The 22,091-nt window shown below is 47.5% G+C and overlaps 1 protein-coding gene across 3 annotated transcripts in view; it reads right to left on the bottom strand.

Annotated features, from left to right (window-relative positions):
- The window catches only part of PAK6 (p21 (RAC1) activated kinase 6), a 62,187-nt gene that overhangs the window by 19,203 nt on the left and 20,893 nt on the right, over positions 1-22,091 (bottom strand). For 2 of the 3 annotated variants that reach the window (XM_043549860.1, XM_027831506.3), the window contains exons 2-3: positions 10,658-10,982; positions 9,483-9,557 (exon numbers count right to left, since the gene is read on the bottom strand). The gene's annotated coding sequence lies outside the window, so the exon portion shown is untranslated. The remainder of the gene's footprint in view (positions 1-9,482; positions 9,558-10,657; positions 10,983-22,091) is intronic. The other variant, XM_027831508.3, reaches the window with a different exon arrangement.

Raw genomic sequence — 22,091 nt, forward strand, 5'->3', positions numbered from 1 at the left:
CATTATTCCTTTTTGGGTCAGGACCCTAACAATTATAACATCATGAAATTTCAGATTTAAATAGCTGAAATCATGAAATTTACTATTTTTTAAATCCTTATGACGGTGAAATTGACCAAAACGGGCCGTGAATTTGGTAGGGCCCTAATTATACTGTAAGATCTACAGGGCAGGGACAATGGCTTTCTATTTGTTTGTAAAGCCCCTAGCACACTTTGGGGTGCTGTAAAAATAAATCCATAAATAATAACTAGTTGCATTCCTTTATGATTCAGTATGATTGGATTTTATGTGTGAATTACTGAATTAAAATGTTCACTTTTCCATTTGGGGCCAAATTTTCAACCAGGTTTCAAAAGTAGATCTACCCCAGCATATCACTTTGCATGTACATAAACAAAACATTGGTGCATTCACATTAGATAATTGTGCCTGCAAATCATCCTTTAGAGAGAACTTACTGCATTGGTATAGACAAAATTATGGTTCACATATGCAGAAATATGTATCTATTAAGTTCATGGTCACATTTACAGCAGCTGACTGAAAATTTGGCCTTTGTGTCTTTTTGGCTAGTAGTATGAGTATCATAATGATAAAATGCATCCAACCCTGGAAACCTACGTGTACCTCTGGGTTTCCAATGACATTTGCTTTACATTGATTGCTTTGATTATAAATACAGTCTGATATTGGACAGGTGATTGTAGTTTAAATGAACACAGTCAGGATAAAAAATCATATATTAAAAATAGGTATCTAAATTCCCATCATCTTTAATAATCCTTTAGGTTTTCCATTTTACTCAGCTTGGGCAGTGAAATGAGAGTGGTCAGTTACACCTGTTGTTCTTCTGTATTGGCTAGAATATTTGAGTTTCCATCAGGAGAATGTTTAAATAAGAAAAACTAAAACATGCCCTTTGTTATCCAAAAACAAATTAATAAGAATATTTTTATGATATAAGACTTAGATTTTTTAAATAAACACAAAACCTACACTTTAGCCTTAAACTATTAGACAACATCCCCTTAATCTGCCATACATATCCTAGGACACTGACACCATAGTAATCTACTAGACTCTAGTCTTTTCATTCACTCCTGATAGCCCTACTGGTAGAAATGTCATAAACATAAATAATAAAAGTCACTACCCTGAGACAAAAGCAGCTGGAGATTTAAATTCTCTCAATGATCCATTTCTGCTGCCTGGGAAACCACGTCAGATTTTTTAACGCCAGATATAGCTTTTCACAGATAATATAGTTCCAAAAGCTGTCACATCTGCTAGCGAGCCGGAGAAAAAAATCACAGACGGCAGATTCAGAGCAGTGGGAGGGATCAGCTGGAAAGGAGGGGCAAGCAGAGAGAAGGGTTAGGCTCGGATGAGAGGAAGGGGGAATTAGGTTGGAAGAAGGAAAGGAAATCAGAGTTGGAAGGAGGGATTGGGAGACATCAGAGAAACAGAGGGGCATAGAAAATGATCAGCTGTCAGAAGAAAGAAGGAAGTAAATGGTAGCAGGAATTGTTCCTTGTTATCACACAGTATTTCAGATACTAAAGCAAATTTGCTCTTGTGCTTTGTTATTTCATCAGCTTCCCTGATATAATTATAGTTTCACTGGTGCATAGGGCAGGTATATAAGCTATGACTGTCATTGTATGTGTGCGTATGTGTATACACACACACTCTCTCTCTCTCTCAGCGTGAGTGAGAGAGATAGGTAGCAGGGTGTCTGATGCTTACTTGATTATTTTTTATTTAAAACAATTTCTTACGGCAACTGAAACACCGATCTGGCTGAGAAGTTCTACCCTGTGGGCATCACCATTCTGCTCCCAAGCTTGGTGGGTCATGCCTTCCCTGGACCAAGAACACAGCACTCTTAGATACTAGATGGGGAAAAGTATCAACCCAGTGTCCCCAAGTGACTCCTCAGTTGTTGCTCTGAAAAGTGTTGAAGGACTACAAAGAGGGGCTGTGGGAGTTCATCCAGTCCAGCCAGGCTGCAGGCAGAGTCACTGTGATGGGCGGGAGGGGGGAGTTGAAATTGGAGTCAGAGAGCACAGGGAGGGATCCCAGAGAACCCCCCAAACAAAAGGAAAACCCCATTAAAACTCACTGAGATGCAAGTCACAACAGTGTAATACATTTCAAGTATGGTGTATGCTAACTAGATAATTATCCATGTGTTTGGGTATGTATAATACACACAAAGTATTTTATTGCATTCCAAGCCCTATAGAATCCTAATGTTTACTGACCTGACATGATCATTATTTACTCCATGTCATAGACCTTCATAGCACTTTGCAGACAAACAAAACTGTCAGTTTCCTTCCCTAAGAGTTTTCAAATCTAAATGAAACTTTATACAGCCAGGAATAACAACTAGTAAAGAGTGGGTGGAGGGGAAAAAGGTGGGGGCTAATGGCAGGAGGCCAGACAGCCTCTCGAGGTCACTTCCCACCCTACATTTCTATGATTCTATATTTGAAATGGGATCTGAGAGTGCAGTGTCCTGCCGTGATCCCTCTCTGCACCTTGATCTGAGGCCCTGGGCTTTGGAAATGTTGGTTTGGGTGCTTTGCTTCCCTAAAGGAAGAGATTACGTTTGCTGCTGCACTATAACTTTCAGTGTTTCAAGTCCTACATTTTTTTCTGATAATAAAGCTGCATGTCTGGCAAGATGGGTGCACCATGCAACCTAACAGCACTGCAGACTGATGTAATGCTCTAAATCCTGTGTGAACACATACCCAGGCGTACAGATTAATATTCTGTTAGAAATAAGATTAGGAGAGACTTATCTGTTATGTTGCTGGGTTTATTTTGTGACAGATGAGAAAGGAAATGCAAATTCCCAACATTTGATACATGGCTTTTACCAAAAGGATGGGAAGGACCATGAAACTAAATTGTTGGTTTTTTTCTTTTCTTGTCTCATCCATTAAGAGCAAAATAGGCCACATAATAAATATGTCTTTCCTGAGCTTATTGTGAACAGTATTTATTGTCATGCTCCTCTGTGGTTTTTAGACATACTGGGCCAAATTTACATCTGATGACATAAAAGCTCTTCAAAAGGAAGGAGCTTTTGTACTGTGCAAATCTAATACTATCACAACCCAAACGTTAGCCAGCTTCTTTCTTTATGAAATAATCAGGCTGTATTTGACTGACAAAAGTTGGGAGGAGGGGAACTACTGTCATCTTCATGTACAGATGAGACAGAGATTAAATGACTTATTCAAGTTCACACAGGAAGCCTGTAGCACAGCCAGGGACTGAACTTTGATCTCCTGAGTCACAGCCCAGTACTTTAGCTGCAAGATCTAGAAGAGTAGCCTCACTGGGTACACCTACACAGGGATAGAAGACCTGCACTGGCGCAGGTCAGCTGACTCGGCCTGGAAGAGCTTGGGCTGCAGGGCTACAAATCACTGTGGAGACCTTTGAGCTCAGGCTCACGCTGCAGGGCTAAACATCACGATGTAGATGTAGACGTTCAGGCTCAGGCTGGAGCTGAGTTCTGGGACTCTCAACCCTTGCATTTACACAGCGACTTTTTAGCCCCTGAGCCCGAGCACCGCGAGCCCAGTCAGCTGACCCAGGCCTGCCACAGGTTTTTTATCCCTGTGTAGACGTAGCCTTTCTGTTCCTCTTATTAGATCGACTGGAGGATTAGGGTTAGCAAATACCAATGTAACACCAGCAGCAGCACTGCTTTTCCCAGCCTCAGAGATCGATCCACAGGACTCACCCTCAGTTCGCTCTGCTGAGAGGGGGGCACCTTTCAGCCACCTCTCTCACTTGCCTCGAATCACAGATGGACACTTCCCTACATTCACAGTCCCATTCCATTCACAGTGGACACTCCAGGCACCACACAGCCCACCTGTAGATTCCCTGAGGTGCATCCAAAAATGAAGATGGATTGTTTTCATTTTTAAAAAATCACGTTTTTTCACATGCTCTCCACTGGCCATCATAACAGACTGCTCATTAATTCAAGACACTGTGGAGACATTTGCTAAGCCTGCCCTTCCTTGGGACTCACTATATAAGGGCAGGAAGATCCCAAGCCCTGATTCTCCATTTGTCCTGCACCTTGTGAAGTCATCTACATCTGTGCAAAGGGGGTGAAAAATGCTACCAAATCAAAATGGTAGCATTTTACACTCACTGTGCCCAGATGTAACTGCCCACACAATGAAGACTCGGCCTCAGGATGCGTGCCTTAGCAATGTGGTGGAAATGTGCTGAGATGGCAGGAGCGTGCCACCTGATCATGATGACACCAGCAGCTAGGCTAGCAAGGTTTTGGAGACAATTTTAACTACTTCCAAACAATAATAAAGACAAGTTGATTCCCCACTTGTCATAAAGTAGGTAATAACGCATGCTTTGCAGTCACGCAGTTCAAAGTGCTTTATGAAAACACTAAACCTGCCACCAGCCTGTGACACTGGTCAATTGTATTATCCCCATTTTACAGATGGAGAACTGAGGCACAGAGCTGTAAAGTGACTTACCCCAAACCTAGGGTGACCAGGTGTCTGGTTTTTGACTGGCATGCCCAGTCGAAAAGGGACCCTGGCGGCTCCGGTCAGCACCACCGACCAGACAGTTAAAAGTCCGGTCAGCGGTGCTGCAGCGCTAAGGCAGGTTAGTCCCTACCTGTCCTGGCTGAAACCACACTGCGCCCCAGAAGCAGTCAGCAGGTCTGTCTCCTAGGTGCGGGGGGTCCACAGGCCCCCCCTCCGCCCCTGAGCACTGGCTCCGCACTCTCATTGGCCAGTGGGAGCTGGGGTGGTGGTGATGCCTGCGGATGAGAGCAGTGTGTGGAGCCTCCTGCCCGTGCCCCCTCCCCTCCGCCTAGGACCCGGACCTGCTGGCTGCTTCCGGGGCACGCACCGTGTGGTGCCAGGACAGGCAGGCAGTCTGCCTTAGCCCCCGCACTGTACCACTGACTGGGAGCTGCCCGAGGTAAGCCCACGCCCCAACCCGAAGCCCCAACCCCCTGCCTCAACCTGCAGCCTCCTCCCGCACTCCAAATCCCCCTGCTCCACCCCCCAGCCTGGAGCCTCCTGCTGCACCCCAAGCCCCTCATTTCCGGCCCCACCCCAGAACCCACACCCCCAGCTGGAGTCCTCACCCCGCTCCTGCACCCCAACCCCTGCCCCAGCCCAGCGAAAATGAGTGAGGGTGGAGGAGAGGGAGCCACCGAGGGAGAGGGAATGTAGTGAGTGGGGGACGGGGGCCTCAGGGAAGGGGCGGGTCTAGGTTTTTTTTGTGTGACTAGAAAATTGGCAACCCTACCCAAACCATACAGTGAGTCATATAAACTGAGCTTAGAACCTAGACCCTGACTGATCCCCAGCCCCCTGCTGTACCCACTACACTAAAATGACCCTGCAGCCACAATTCAGACCACACCTCCTCTCAGGTATCGGTTATTTTGTCACCCAGTTCTTAGGCTATAGAAGGGATGGGAATGGGAGGAGCCTCTGATTTGTAAGGGCAACAACATCATCATATATAGGGAGAAGACACATTTCTTATAAAGGGTTTTGAAGGGAACAGAAGCCTGGATTTTTATTTTATCCAACTATGTTAATGTTTGACTCTTATGTAAGACCAAGGCAATCAATCTAAAAACAAAAGTAATATCAATACTGCTCAAGGGTTAATTCAGCAATGTAGCACCAACAAACATGCTGCCACCCAGGAACCTGAGTTTGCCCTTTAGATACCGTACAAGAGCTACGTTAAACGGATATGGCCTGATTCTCCCCTCCATTACACCTGGTTTACACTGTAACCAAAAGGATAGTTTGGATTAAGAAGCGAAGGAGAAGTTAGGCTAACGTGGGTCCAAACCCTAGGTGTAGAGGAGTAGGGGAAATTGAAGTTCCTAGTGTGAGAAAAGGCAAAGATAAGTTGGAGACAGTGTGTTATGGGAAAGTAAGAGTTAGCAAGGACATGACCCAGGGCTTTGTTACCATTATGTTTGGATGATAACTGGTTTAAGCAACGTTTTTAATAAGTGTTTATGAAAATTGTGAATGGTTTATTAAAATGTTATCTATATTGCTAGTATGCGAAGGACATTGGTGCAGATGTCAATTTAAATAATGTGCAGTGTAAAGAGCCAATAAGAAGGTGGAAGAAATAGAATTATGGTAAAGGACAGTTTAATGTTAATGAGTACTATAACAGAGTATAAAAGGAGTAGTTTTGCTAAATTGCAAGGGAGAGCTGCAGTTGGCATCCAAAGGATACCATTATGCCAGCAGTGAGTGGAGGGGGTGTCCAGTGGCCGACGATGGGGGTGGGTGTGCAAGGCTGGTGGCGGGGTGAAGATGCAGCACGCAGGGTCGGCCGCTCCTCATGCTGGTCCATCAGCGCAGCCCACACCCCAAGTCAGCTCTCAGCTAGCAGGGCCCTGCCCTGCATCCTGTTTCTGGCCAGCATTGGCTGCACACTGCGAGCTCTGGTGGCTGGTGAGAATGGGCAGGTGCTAGGCAGCAGCCATTACGTGTTGCCTCTGTTGCCCACCCATCAGCCCTTTACTTGCTCCCCCTCTTGCTGTCCTCTCCCTGCTTTGGTCCTTTGCCTCTACACCCCAGCCCCGCTGTTCCTTCATAACCCCCTGGCGGGGCGTGTCCCGCTCCCAGAGCTGTGCAGGGAACCAGCCTCTGGTCAGAGCGCTCAGCTCACCAGCGGCCTGGCTGGCAGGCTCCTTCCTTCCCCCACTGCCTCTGGCTGGGCCGGCACCCTGGGAAAGCCCAACACCCTCCAGCCTGGGATGTTGGCCAGGGGGAGCCAAGCCTTGCATGTGCCAAAGCCCCGCACAGCACTGGTACGGGGGAGCCTCTCCGCCCTTCAGCTAAGCTCTGGAGTGGGGTAGGGGAAGTGATTTCCAGCCTGTTCACACCCCGAACCTGCTGACTCCACAGCAGCCCTGGGGCAGGAGCTTAGCACCCTCTTCACCCCCCTTCCCCTGCCCTGGGTCCTGCCCAAGGGAGCGCGGGGCTGCTCCATCCCCTAGGCACCCTTCCCTACTGAGCCACCTCTCTGGCCCATTTTCTGAAGTTCCTGCAGTCAGGTTCCCTGAGCCCTGGTGCACAATGCAGCCTTAGGGCTTAACCCCTTCCTGCCCCTTCCTTCCTTCCTGTAGCCAGTGGGGAGGTGGTGGCAACAGGAGGCAGCTGGGTTATGTCGGTGGCCAGCAGCAGCCTGGAGGTGTTAGCTGCCTTTCGACACTGTACGGGCAGGAAGGAACAAGCTGTTTCCAGCCGGAGGGGGACGGGGGAGAAGAAGAGATGAGCTCTGCAAAGACACAGGCCAGGTCATCCCTTCCTCCTCTCCTCCTCCCCTGCGGCTGGAAGCAGCTCCCATCCCTTCCCTCCTGAACAGTGCCAAAAGGCTGCTGCTGGCCACATTCTGCTGTAAACGGTGGTAGAATTTGGAGGCCTTCATTCCCCCCCCCCCCCCGCACCATGTTGCCTTGGGAAGATGCAATGCCATGTACCAGGAGAGGCAGGTCCATCCCAGGGGCCCAGCCAGGCATGGAGGGCAGAGAGCGCTGGGCAGAGAAGTTCGGGTTGGTGACCCTTCCCCCCCCCCACCCCCCCGTGTGAGAGAGGTGTACGGGAGTGTGTGTGTCACCTCTCCCCGTGGAGGGGGAGGAGGTGTGTGTGTCACCCCTCCCTGTGTGAACCCTAAAGCCTTAAAGATAAGAAGGTAAGTAAAAAGAATCTAACTATGCAGTATCTCTTTTTAATGGGGGCTCAGTCAACTTCATGTTAATTTTAACATTTGTACTGCATAGTTCTGATGTATTCAAGTGAGTTCAATGGCAATCAGAGTAATTTTACCAGGTGTCCCATATTCAGCAGAGGGAAATATGGTCACCCTACTTTTTAATAAAGTTTGGTTGTATCATTCAAAGTGTTGCCTAGTGATCCTACTAAACAGTTTTTCTGAAACCAACCTAGAAGCTTGAATTTGAAAACCAACCTGGGTTTTCTTGGACCTTTATGTTTAACAACTCAGTATTAATTGGGAACATTTCAGCATAAAGGTTAACAAATGTTGACAGCATTGGTATAACCCATTCATATTAACAGAAATGCACAGGAGCAAAAGTGATGTGATAGAGTGGAGAATTGGTCCCATGGTTTAGATCCTGATCTGGCAGGGTCTGAAATTGCTGTGATGATAAATGTGCTCTCCCCTAACCTCTGGGGCTGACGAGGGTAGCATCTTATGTTAACCACCAGAGATTCTGTCACTGACTGAAGAGGAGTGTTAACTGGATTCCCAGGGCATTATGTCTGAGCCAGACCAAGGGAGCGTTATGGTGACATGGGGCCTTAGATACCATCCTTCTACAAAGATGGATAAACCTTGATTATCAGGAACAAAAATCATGGAGTCTAGGTCTGAAAATAAAATATTGTATGATCCAGGGGAATGGGATGTATGTAGTTAAATGCCGGGTTTCAGAGTAACAGCCGTGTTAGTCTGTATTCGCAAAAAGAAAAGGAGGACTTGTGGCACCTTAGAGACTAACCAATTTATTTGAGCATGAGCTTTCGTGAGCTACAGCTCACTTCATCGGATGCATACTGTGGAAATTGCAGTATGTGGAATGCATTTTTACTTACAATTAGAGCTAATCTGTCTAATTGTTTCAAACAGTTTACTCGACGTATTTAGCCCTCTCTCGCTGCTCATGAATTGTCTTTGAACCGATTGTGATTTTTACAAACACATCAAATAGTTTTGACAAACATATTTGACCTGTGCGTTGTTCACAAACTGTTCACAGCAAATCTCCATTTAGGAACGGATACTGAGAATTCGTTATTTGACGTTTGGGACTGGTCACCCAGCTCGCATGCTGTTGTTTCTTTTCCATGGTAGGATGCTGAACTTTTACCAAGTACATACGCTTTCCTCTGGAAGGAATTTTGTTTAGTCACAAAACAAATTTTGTTTCTCAGTTAACTGAATCTCACCTACTGGGCCCCAGATTCTCTCTCATGAATGTTCTTACACACAAAGTGTTTTTCACATGAATGGTCACAGGCAGCACACCACAGAGGGGCACTTACAGGCTGCTTTGAAGCCCAGTTGCTAATATCACAAACAGGTCTTTATACTAGTTGACCAGCTCTATTTACTATTAGCTTATTTATAAGCCATTGTTCATACATATCAATATGCTGGACAATGTGAGCATCAATACACAGTCTTACCACATGATTAATGACTTGACTGCTTAGGGGAGAGAAATTTATACAGTGCCAGTACAGCAGCACCCCTTTCACAAGCAGCAATTTAGGGATTCAGCTGCACTGGGCATTGTCTTAGGATGGGCTTCAGAAAGGGGGATTGGCCTTTTATCTTTTCAGCAAATGCCTCATTTTGTACATATTCCCAAGCCCCACCTTTGAGTACTCACTTACCAGCTATGTGCTTCTCTTCTTCTTCTCAGACTACTTCACTGTTCGGTCCTCCAGTAGATTAAGTCATTTAATATCCTGGCAAACAAGAGGAGAAATGGATCAGTAAATATTACTGGACAATTGCCACACAGACCTACCTTCTCCATGTGTGTGTGCGCGCGCGTGTGTGAGAGAGATCACTTGGTTAAAAGAGATTGTGTGTACATTGCCAATGTAAATTTGACAAATGGTTTTCAAACAGTATGAAGTTAGCCAGTTTCCTGATACTTCAGATATACAACACAATATGTCAGCAGCTGTGCTGAAAGGGTCTTAGCTGACATAGCAAGGAAGAAATGCAGGGATATGGGCATGAGGGGTTTTAGCTGGTGAATCAATAAGTATCTCTGATAGATATGGTGAGGGTCCCTGCAGATATAAGGGGCTCCCTGGAGATATTGTTACATCTTGCATACAGAGAGCCAGTAGGCATGTTCCTGACATGGGCTGTCTGCTTTCTCAAGCATCATCAGGGGTGACTTTAACCTTCCTCACCAACTGCCAAGTCCAGCAAGGCATTTTCTTTCCATGCTCCACGTTGTTGACAGCTTACACTAACAGGTCCCAAATGCCACGTCCCCGTAAGAGAGACACATTCTTGCTTGTCTAAAGGGGATGGGGAGGTGAAAGAAAGGAGATCTCACTGACTGTCCCACTGTGAGAATGCCAGTAGAGGACAATTCTGAGAAGAAAAAGGGCTACAGGGAAACTACCACTGCCATCCAGCAAACCCGATTGGTGGACGGTGTTGCTGGGCTATAGGAGCAAAGATGGAGTAAATTCCTTCCCAAAGGAGCCCAGCTCCCAGTTTTCGTTCCCTTCCAGAACCAGACCTGAAGGGAAAAGCTCCACAAACCCCACTGCTTTCCTCTCACATTGCCCTAAAGTGGTATTGCCAACACAAAAGAGCTCAGCACATGCATTCTTGGCACTGCTAAGATTGAAAATGCAGCTCCGAAGAGAAGGGGTTAACCCATAGAAGCACAGCCACTGAGAGGTTAGTTTAAACTGACAAACCCAGTCCTCTGTAAACAGAGGAAACAAATCACATGAAACAGCAGCCATTAGAATGTTGTTGTTTTAAATACAGAAAGCAAACCCAGTGACCGTCCCCAGACCTGCGATCTGAAGCTTACCCCAGATTTCTCACTGCTCCGGAACCAGTGGTGAGGTGGAAATATTCTCACGCTGGAATCCGTTGACTCTCCGAGAAACTTGAGAGAGAAAGGAGAAGGCAAGAGAGAGCGGGAGAGAAGGGGGCGGAGGCAGCTCTGACATGTTTGTACAGTGCCTGGTTCACCTAGCTGTGAATTTGATTTCAGGGTGTGGTGGTAGATGAGACACAGAAATGTTCAGCGCTGGAAAGTTTCAGGCTCTCATTGCAAAGAGCATGATGAATGTTGACACTGGGACCTCATGAGATCCTCCTTCCTCCTCCTCATCACCATCTCCCTTTGGGCTCTGGAAGGGACAGAAGAGAGAAGGTGCTCAGAGTCGCACTAGAGCAATGAGGTTTGCTGGGTCTCAGACAAGAACCTCTGCAAGGTCGCCACCTTGCAGCCCTCCTCACTGGCTGACCTATTAATGCTCCAACTTGCTGTTACCGCACTTCTCTCATTTCCACTGCCTTGGGGCCTAGAGCTGCTGCAGTTCCTAATGAATCCCGACGTCTCCTGCTGCGCTGTGAATTTCAGGACCTGCCACAAATTCCTAGTCATTCCTGGCAGGTGGAGCTTTGATCATTTGATATATGTCTGGATAGATGATAATTAATTTGCATTGCAGATGTGCAGCACATGACCTGGTACCAATACTTTTCCTCTGTAGCTTGCCAGGAGTCAGTGCTGTGTGGTTTACTGTTTAGTATCACCCTATAATCCTGTTGCTTTGATTGTGCTGTGGCTTGGGGCTTATTGACCCCTGGAAATGTACATTTCTGCGTCAGTGACTTCTGTCTGCTGGAACATCAGCCAGCAGAGGGGGAGGGGAAGAGGTGGAACGTGGATAATGAACAGGAGGAGGTCAGAGTTCATGTCTGCCAAAGCCATCAACAGCTCTTTTCCTAGAGCAAATAAAGGGGACTCTTGCCTTATTGCAACAGTCTATTGCAAACAATGCCAGTCTAAACACCAAGGTGATTAGGTCCAAAGAGCAAAGATAAAAATACCCTCAGCCCACACTGTGTAATTTACTCCCTTTTGTGTGTGTGTGTGTGTGTGTGTGTGTGTGTGTGTTTTGCTAACATGGTATTAAATTTAAAAAAAAAATCCATGATGTAAGTAACCCTGATTAATTAAACTGACATGGGCACCATGGACAGATACCATGGCCCAGTGGATGGGGCAGAGAAGTGGGACTCAGGAGACCTGGGTCCTAATTCTGACCCTGCCACTGACTGGCTGTGTCCCCTCGGGTAAGTCACCTCCAAGTGCCTCAGTTTCCCCTCCCCCTACTTCACTTGTCTATTTAGATTACAAGCTCTTCAGGACAGGGTGTCTTTTACTATGTGTATGTACAGTGCCCAGCACAATGGGCCCAGGATCTCAGCTGGGATCTATAGGAACGACTGTAGTACAGAGAATCATAAGGATAATACCGAGGGCAGGTCTACACTGGAAACGCTACATTGGCACAGCTGCATCAATGCAGCTGTGCCGCTGCAGCGTGTCTGGTGAGGACACTCTATGCCCACAGGAGAGCGCTCTCCCGTCGGCGTAATTACTCCCCCTCCATGAGAGGCGGAAGCTATGCTGGCGGGAGAGCATCTCCGCTGATACAGCACGGGTATGGACAGCGCTTAGGTCGCTGTAACTCGTATCGCTCAGGGGGGTGTCTTTTTCACACCCCTGAGCGATGTAAGTTAGATCAACTAAAGTGGTAGCGTAGACCTGCCCTTAGACAGAGTGAGGATGTGTACGTAGGACTGTGGCCTGTACTGGAATAAAGTTTGATGTTGTGTTACAATGACTGGGACCAATATTCTCTCCTCGGCTTTTCACAGCTTCTGGCAGTCTGCCAAGAACTCACAAGGAGGTTTTCTGCTGGAGACAGGAAGTGCAGTCATTGCTTCCCTACATTATCTACAGGTCCTTGTCTGCTGAGGCCTGCCGAGGAGATTTCCTACTGGTTCCCTATGGCAGCCTCTCTGGTGTCTAGGAAGTGAAGTTAGCCAAGACCCTTTCTATTTGCGGATTAGCCTGCCTGCTCCTGTTGGGGCATGTAAAGTTGGGAGTCCCATGAGCCGTTGTATCCAAGAAAGGGAACATTTTTATTAGTGATGGCAAACACCAAACAGGGCTCAGAAGAGAGAAGGGCCAGCATTAGCCTCCCAGCAGCTCTCCCTTCAGAAGATAATAGCTCATCTTAATTACTTAGCCTTTTACAGTTTGTATGGCAAATTCCACCTTCTCTGTATGTACATATATATCTGTCTTCTTACTATATGTTCCATTCAATGCATCCGATGAAGTGGGCTGTAGCCCACGAAAGCTTATGCTCTAACAAATTGGTTAGTCTCTAAGGTGCCACAAGTACTCCTGGGTTTTTTTCAGAAGACTGCAATTTGAGCTGCAAAGTGCTGCCAGGTGGAGGATCAGAGCATGATCCCTTGTTTGCCAGGTTGGCAATGGATGTGCCTGCTGCTGAGATGTGTCTGTTACGCTCTTGCATACTGTCAATAGCATCTGCTACTTCTATGCATCTCCACTGTGCCAGGCCGTGAGTGTCGGTCTATATGGGTAAGTTTGGGAGAGTAGCACAAAGAAATCTCACTTATACTGTACAGGGAGTCACCCAGGTTTGGGACTGCCTTTAAATCTACACAAGACTGATCCCCCACGGCTTTAAGTGTTTCGGGAGCATTGCACAAAGCCCCCTAAAACAAGAAGCACATCTTAGTCATGGAGACAGGCTTTGCCACAGACGGAAGAGCCTGGCTTTACTTGCCAGAATGAGGACTTTGGATGGAGCCAGACAAGCCTGCCGACAGCAATTCTGGGCCCCCACACACGCACAAGCCACGCCCATGCAGACGTGGTCCGCCTGACATTTGGGCGGTGCTGCGCCTCTGCTGGCTGGTGTCCAACAAGCTGCCAGCTGCGCTGCTGGGCGCACTCTTCCCGCACGGCCAGGGCTTCCACATGCCTGCCCAGTACGGTTACCAACTGCCTAATCGTGCAAACCCAAAGACCCTTGACCCGAGACCACGCCCCTTCTTTGAGACCCACCCCTTCTTTGAGACCCACCCCCTGCTCACTCCATCCCCACTTCCTCCTCAATTGCTCACTCTCCCCCACCCTCACTCGCTTTCACCAGACTGAGGCAGAGGGTTGGGGTGCAGGCTCTGGGAGGGAGTTTGGGTGAGGGCTCTAGGTTGGGGCTGGGGTGCAGGAGGGGGTGTGGGCTCTGGAAGGGAGTTTGGGTGCAGGAGAGAGTGCAGGCTCTGGGCTGGGACAGGGGTGCAGGAGGGGGTGTGGGCTCTGGGCTGGGGCAGGGGTGCAGGAGTGGGTCAGGGGGTCGGTGCTTACCTCAGGCGGCTCCCACAAGCAACTGGCACACCCCTCTGGCAGCAGCTCCTAGGCGGAGGGCCCAGAGGGTCTCCGCGCGCTGCTGCCTGCGGGCACTGCCCCCGCAGCTCCCATTGGCCAGTGTGGAGTCAGCACTCAGGGCAGGTGCAGTGCACGGAGACTCCCTCCCTAGGGGCCACAGGGACATGCCGGCCGCTTCCAGGAGCGGTGTGGAGCGAGGGCGGGCAGGAAGCCTTTTAAATCACCCGGGCCCCTGGCCAATTGCCCTCTTTGCCCTCCCCTGTCGGCAGGCCTGGAGCCAGAGCAGCTCAAAGCCTGATGTGAACCTCAGCAGTCTTGGATCTTAAATGAAGACCAGGAGCGTCATTTAGGGTGGGCAGGGGACAGCTCTAGGCCCCCTCTGAGTTTTGTACCCGAGGTCTCCTCACAGTGCATGCCCTACCTCAGCTGGGAGCTCTTAATTGCATCACATCTTGAGTGTGATATGTGATGAATTCTGTACTGCTCCCAGCTTCCGCCTTTGCGGCAGGGAGTTTGTTTATAAACAGAAGCAGGGTGATTAAGATAACAAAAGCCTTGTCATTAAATTAAGGATCGTTAGATGATCCTGAAAGCATTGCCAGGCACTCCAGTTAAAAGATAGGAAACAAAGGGTAGGAATAAAGGGTCAGAGTGGAGAGAGGTAAATAGTGGTATCCCACAGGGCTCTGTATTGGGACTGGTGCTGTTCAACATATTCATAAATGATCTGGAAAAAAAGGGTAAACAGTGAGGTGGCAAAATTTGCCAATGATACAAAATTACTCAAGATAGTTAAGTCCAAAGCAGACTGAAAATGGTTACAAAGAGAGCTCACAAAATTGGGTGACTGGGCAACACAATGGCAGATGAAATTCAGTGTTGATAAATGCAAAGTAATGCACATGGCAAAATACAAGCCCAACTATGCATACAAAATGATGGAGTCTAAATTAGCTGTTGCCCATCAAGAAAGAGATCTTGGAATCATTGTGGATATTTCTCTGAAAACATCCACTCAATGTGCATTGACAATCAAAAAAGCTAACAGAATAGTGGGAATCATTAGGAAGGGGATAGCTAATAAGATGGAAAATATCATATCACCTCTATATAAATCCATGGTACGCTCATTGAATACTGCATGCAGATTTGGTCACCCCATCTCAAAAAAAGATATATTGGATTTGGAAAAGGTACAGAGAAGAGCAACAGAAATGATGAGGGGTCTGGAACACCTACCGTATAGAGAGAGATTAAAAAGACTGGGACTTTTCAGCTTGGAAAAGAGATGACAAAGGGGGAATATGACAGAGGTCTATAAAATCATGAATGGTGTGAAAAAATTGAATAAGGAAATGTTATTTACTCCGTCACATAACACAAGAACTAGGGGTCACCCAATGAAATTTATAGGCAGCAGATTTTAAAAAAATAAAATAACATTTCTTTCACTGTGGAACTCTTTGCCAGGGGATGTTGTGAAGACCAAAACTATAACAGGGTTCCAATAAGAGCTAGATAAGTTCATGGAGGATAGGTCCATCAATGGCTATTAGCCAGGATGGGCAGGAATCCAACACCATATTCTTCATGTCCCTAGCTTCTGTTTGCCAGAAGTTGGGAGTGGATGACAGGGGACAGATCACTTGATGATTGCCTGTTCTGTTCATTCCCTCTGCAGCACCTGGCATTGGCCACAGTCAGAAGACAGGATACTGAGCTAGATGGACCATTGGTCTTATGCAGCATGGCAGAATGGCCATTCTAATGTTCTTATAAAGAACCCAGATGTATCTGCCCCCCCGCTGTAACCCATTAGACCCCACTCCTCTCCCAGAGCCCAGGAGTCCTGATGGGGGTCTCTCTCTCTCCACAGAGTTAGTAGCAAAGTAAGTTAGTCTTTAATGTGCCACCGGACTCCTCATTGTTTCTATGGATACAGAATAACACGGCTACCCCTCTGATACTTAGGAAAGTAAGAATATACATTAAAATTTTAAACCTAACCAGTGTCCCTTAAGTGACTTGCTACAAGATGTCAGAACATGTTAGTATTAAAGCTGAGTGGGTCTAATATTTATTTAATTTTCTTTCTTTTATGTAGGAATTAGATATAATGCGCCCGTCAGCTAATTGTTAGGTTATCGGCCAAAAAACTACAGTTTTCAAGGGCCTAAGGAGCCCCTGGAATCACGGTTAAGGTTGCCCCTCCCCCACACCAAAATCTGAAGTGGTGCCCCTGAGGAAGACTAGGACATTTTCCAGGTTTTTTAGGTATGACTTGGATTCCTAGCATCCCATGCACTTTTGAAAATAACTTCAATCCAAGGGAAAGTCTATCTATATTTTCCCTCCAATTACAATTTGTCCCTTTGCCTCTGATCACTCTTCCCAGTTGCTCTTTCAGACTGCTTCTCCCAACCCCAGGACTGCCTCCCCTATGGCAGTCATAACTGGGGAGGGAACAAGACTACAGAGTGTAATGGTTACCCTCACTGGCTCAGCCTGGTTATTTGATTTATAAATACAGCAAATTATCTGAACCACCTCACACCATGTCTCCAAAAGGGAGAAACTCATTGCCTTATTTCAATCGGCTGCTGTGGGTCTCCTTTCTATCTCTCTCCCTGCATAGCCCAGCACAAAAACCAGCACCAGTACTCACCACCTGCTGCCGCCCCCACGCTCTCATCTTTGGTGGATCAGACTCAAGGAGCTTTCTATTGCAGCAGGCCCCAGATATGTGCTGGAGACTGGGAGCTCCAAATCCAGCAGCAGGTTTGGAGCTCAGGTGCAATTTAGATAAGCATTCTAAAGTTGAGGTGCTTACCCAAGGCTTATCTGAACCATGCAGACCTTGAGTCTGTACAGCTGGCAGGGAATCTCACAAGAAGAGCCTCTCACCGTGTTCTCATTTATTTTACTTAATTATATTATTTTTTGCACGTTTGCTTTCAGTTCCAGCTAGAAATAGTGTAAGAACAGCCTCTCCTAAGCTATTTCAGCACTTGCATCTAGCTAAGCAAGACCATCCACATCTAATTCTTTACTATTTGTATTACAGTAGTGCCCTGGAGTCCCAAGTAGGACAGGGCCCTATTTGTGCTTGGTGCAGTAAAAACACACAGAACAAGGCAGGGACTGTGGCTAAGAGTTTACACTTTAATCCTGCTTCCATTTCTTGAAATGCAGAAGGATGGGGATTGTTTTAGTCTAGCAGAGTTTGCTCATCCCTGTTGGAGAACTGAGTTCTGTCTGGAGACCACAAGACATCCGCATTCAGCAGTCTCATTGGCTGGGGGCCCCCCAAGGTTATTTACAGAGGAGCTGGAGCACCTGACTACTGAGAGTTATTCAGGCTTGGGCCCTTGTACTGACACAGCAGGACCCCCATCAGGAACACAAAGCATTTAGATAAGGAGACAGATTTGCTTCAGCAGTGACAAGAAAGTAACCAGCTTCACTTTAGAGCTGTTTACTCCATCCAGCCTGGACATGACACTCAAGCAAAAGCTTGAGACCTTCACTAGGACAGCATACATGGCATTTTGCTATTGGTAAAATGCCAGTAGCTCGGCAAATGGTTCCTGTACATAATATTGCCCCAGTTTGGTTCTAAATCACTTCCATGCACTTGTTCAACATCTTTTCCCTTAAAATAAACTCACAGGCTGGTTGAATTGCAAAAGAAATAATGACAGGTTTCAGAGTAGCAGCCGTGTTAGTCTGTATTCGCAAAAAGAAAAGGAGTATGTGTGGCACCTTAGAGACTAACCAATTTATTTGAGCATAAGCTTTCGTGAGCTACAGCTCACTTCATTGGATGCAATAGAAATAATGTAACGTTTAGTCCCAAAAATGTTCCAATAGGTTTAACCACATCAGTGCTGCCTTACACGCCAGATATGGGTGGCAGGAGTTACACTAAAGGCATATCTGATGCTTCCCCCAACTACCAGGTAAATCATCCCTTCACTGCCAGAGTTACTACAGAGGGTGAGTATGTTCTAGCTCTCCCATAGTCTCATTGTGCCACCTTGGGCAAATCCCTTCTACTCTGTTGCTCAGTGTGCAGATCTGTAAAATGATTCTATTAACTCCTACCCCACCCAGATATTAGACTTCATGTTGAATTCATGTTTCTTGAAGTGCTTGGAGATCCTTAAGGATGCTACAGAAATACAGACTGAAATCTTTCGCAGAGGAAACAGGGACACAGATTATAGTAACTTCTGTTCAGAACATCTATTCTAGGTCAATCATCTGAAGTAGAGATATTAATCAAATTCAGTTACAGTATAATCTATCTACTTTATTAGCCAGCAAAATGGTAACAGTCTGCTAATAGCTATAACATATTAGTTTTATTATTCAACCTCCAGCTTCAACTTCTACTTAAACCCTAATTTCTTCGCTGCTTTTTAATACTCATCTGAGAGTTTTTGCTCATGTATACGATTGGCCTACACCTTTCCCTGGTACATATAAAACATTACATGGGCTGCTGGACAGTTACATCTGCTTATGAAATATTCCTGCTGGCCATATTTCAAACATCTACATTCAACGTTTAATGCCAAGTCAATCCCACTCTGTGTCTCTCTTAGGGCACCACTACACTGGCAGAGTTACAGCGCCACTCAGAGAGCCACTCAGAAGGGAAACAGTTGTTGTGTGTTCACACTGACAGCTGCCTGCGCAATAGCGTGTTCACACTTGTGGCACTTGCAGTGGTATTCGGAGCGGTGCACTCTGAGCAGCTATCCCACAGAGCACCTCTTTCTCTTCTGCCACAGAGACTTGTGGCAAAGAGGGGGAATGGGGCATCCTGGGTCCTGTCCCAATGCCCCGTGATGCATTGCTTTACATCCCAGCAAACCCTGTGCTTCCATCTGCATTTGGTACCATCTTTCAACGGTTTGTGCACTGTGCGCCCTGCCTCTTTCAGGCTGCAGGAATGGATCCCGAACCGCTGACTAGTACGCTGCTCACTCTGAGAACACATCATGAGTGGCAGTCGAGTTATTCCTTAAACTACAAAGTCAAGAGGAGTGCAACATTGATCTCGCCACGCACAGTGGCTATGACACGAGATTGCTTGTGGCTTTCATGGAGGTGCTGACCACAGTGCAACGCCACTTTTTGGCTCGGCAAACAAGCTCTGAGTGGTGGCATCACATCACGATGCACGTCTGGGATGACGAGCAGTGGCTGCAGAACTTTTGCATGAGGAAAGCCACATGCATGGGACTGTGTGATGAGCTCACCCCAGCCCTGCGGCGCAAGGACATGAGAGAGAGCACTGCCCTGTCACTGGAGAAGCGCGTGGCGATTGCACTGTGGAAACTGGGTACTCCAGGCTGCTACCAGTTGGTTGCAAACCAGTTTGGAGTGGGAAAGTCAACCATTGGAGTTGTGTTGATGGAAGTGTGCAGGGCCATTAATCACATCCTGCTCCGAAAGACCGTGACTCTGGGCAACGTGCATGACATTGTGGATGGCTTTGCACAAATGGGCTTCCCTAACTGCAGAGGAGTGATAGGTGTTCCAATTCTGGCAGCAGACCACCTATCCACCGACTACATTAATCGCAAGGGGTATTTCTCAATGGTTCTCCAGGCACTTGTGGATCACCATGGGAATTTCACAGACAATAACACAGGCTGATCCAGAAAGGTGCATGATGCAGGCATCTTTCGGAACACTGGCCTGTTCAAGAAGCTGCAAGCAGGGACTTTCTTCCCGGACCAGAAGATCACCGTAGGGGAAGTCGAAATGCCCATTGTGATCCCAGGAGACCTCGCCTATCCCTTAATGCCATGGCCATGCACGGGGCAACTTGACAGCAGTAAGGAGTGGTTCAACAACGAACAGGCTGAGCAAGTGCAGAATGACTGTTGAGTGTGCAGTTGGCCGTTTAAAAGCCCACTGGCGATGCCTGTATGGGAAGCTGGACCTTGCCGATGACAATATTCCTATGCTTATAGCTGCGTGCTGTACGCTCCATAATATTTGTGAAGGGAAGGGTGAAAGCTTCACTCAGGGCTGGACGGCAGAGGCTCAGCACCTGGAGGCTGCGTTTGAACAGCCAGAGACCAGGACTATTAGAGGGCACAGCGCAGGGCCATAAGGATCAGGGATGCCTTGAGGCATCAACTTGAAGCTGAAAGCCACTAATATTGGTTGCTATGCTCAGGATTGCAGTGCTTGTAATGCTAGGAGGTGATTGGTGCACACGATACAAGAAAGAGCCTTAACATAATTGTATGTTGCTTTGCAGTGCTCTTTTTGCTTTCACTTAATAGAATAAAGATTGCTTTCAAACCAACACAATTCTTTTATTAAAAGACAACCACTGGAGGAGAGAGTCAAACGAAAAAATTCATCAGTAGGGAGGGGAATGAGAGAAGGGGGAAGGGAAGGTCTCAAGAGGAGGAGGGGTTCCAGGACAGCTACAGATTTGTGTAGGTCCAGGGATCATACCCAATCTTCTCCTTTGGAGGACAGTGCAGAAGGTGCTGTACTTCAGTAGGGCCAAACTGCAGAGGGATGGTGTTGAGTGCAGTGGGTAGTGGGAGTCCACAGTGCTGGACTATGAAGAGGGAGGAGTGGAATGCTGTGGGTAGAGAGTGGAGCCAGGAGGTTGATAAGAGTGTGTTGGCGGTTCATGGGGAGCACATGGGAAAATTTTCTGACAGCGGCTGCAGGGGAGGGCAGGTGTGGAGCTGCTCGGTTTGAAGAGCTAGTATTGCCTGGAGCGTGCCCACTTGGCGCTCCATAACGTTTAAGAGCCACGCCATGGCTTCTTTCTGGTGTGCCACATTCTCCTTTTGGTCCCTCTTCCCGCTATCCTGCCACTCCTTCAATTGCTGTTTCTCAGTGGCAGAGTGCATCATAACCTCACAGAGAAAGTCCTCCTTAGTTCTTCGTGGCTGCTTTCTAATTCTGCGCAGCCATTCTGCTGCTGATAACAAAGAGGGAGGCTGGGCTTCCAAGGTCATCTCTGTGAAGTTTAAATGCAACATTTTACAGAAGCAGTATTGTTTGCAACACAGACAACACTGATTCAATGCTTCAAAACATAGCCAGTACTCTCACACCTGTCACTAACTGGCTGACCCCAGGCAAGTACACATGAGCCACAAGACCTCCAAAATGGTGAGTAGCCGCAGGAGCAGAGTAAATCACTCTTCCTGGACCCTGCTGTACACTGGGCACTTAGCTCTTGGGGAGAGCCAGCACTGTAGGGGGGGCCTGATAATCATTCCTGTCCCCGCACTTTCCACAGGATGTGATCATTATGGAAGATTTCTCACTGCTGAGGGTGAACAGGGAATCCAGGGAGGGTCTTCTCCAAGCCTGCAGCTTCCGCCCTGGCCCCTGTGCGGCTTGCCTGTGTGCAGCAATGGTCCGTCCCATCCCCCGGCCCATGATGGCAAAGTGGCGTTGGAAAGTTATCGTTAATGGGGCAAGAAACAAAGCAGCTCTGCCAAGGAACCTGCGGTAGCGAATTGCCCAGTATCTCCATGAGAGTTTCCAGGAGATCTCTGAGGGAGATTCCCATGAAGTGAGGGAGTCTATCAATAGCCTGTTCTGCCACTCAGACTAGGCATGCGGTGGGAGACAAGCCTGATTTCTGCACCCTCCTGCTCCCAACAACTCGCTTCAGCAATTCCCAAAATCAGATCCACGTACTAGGGGCCTCCTCTCCTGTTTGCACTTCACCAAGATCTGACTGCTGTGACTGGCTAGCCTCCTCTGGGGTAGAAAAGAGCTCCTGATTGCATGCGTCTCTGGCCTCCGAGTCATCCTCTGCCTCTGGTTCCCCCTCCCGCTCTTCATCCAAGACTTCCTCCTCCTGGTTCGGTCCACTCTCAACTGGAGAGCCAATGAAGTATCCACAGGGGCCTTCGCAGTGGCGGTAGGGTCGCAACCAAGTATCGTGTCCAGCTCTTTGTAGAACCGGCAGCTCATAGACGCAGCACTGGCACGGCAGTTTGTCTCCCTCACCTTGTGGTAGACG

The sequence above is a fragment of the Chelonia mydas genome, chromosome 6 (assembly GCF_015237465.2).
Source record: "Chelonia mydas isolate rCheMyd1 chromosome 6, rCheMyd1.pri.v2, whole genome shotgun sequence".
Taxonomy (NCBI): Eukaryota; Metazoa; Chordata; order Testudines; family Cheloniidae; genus Chelonia; species Chelonia mydas.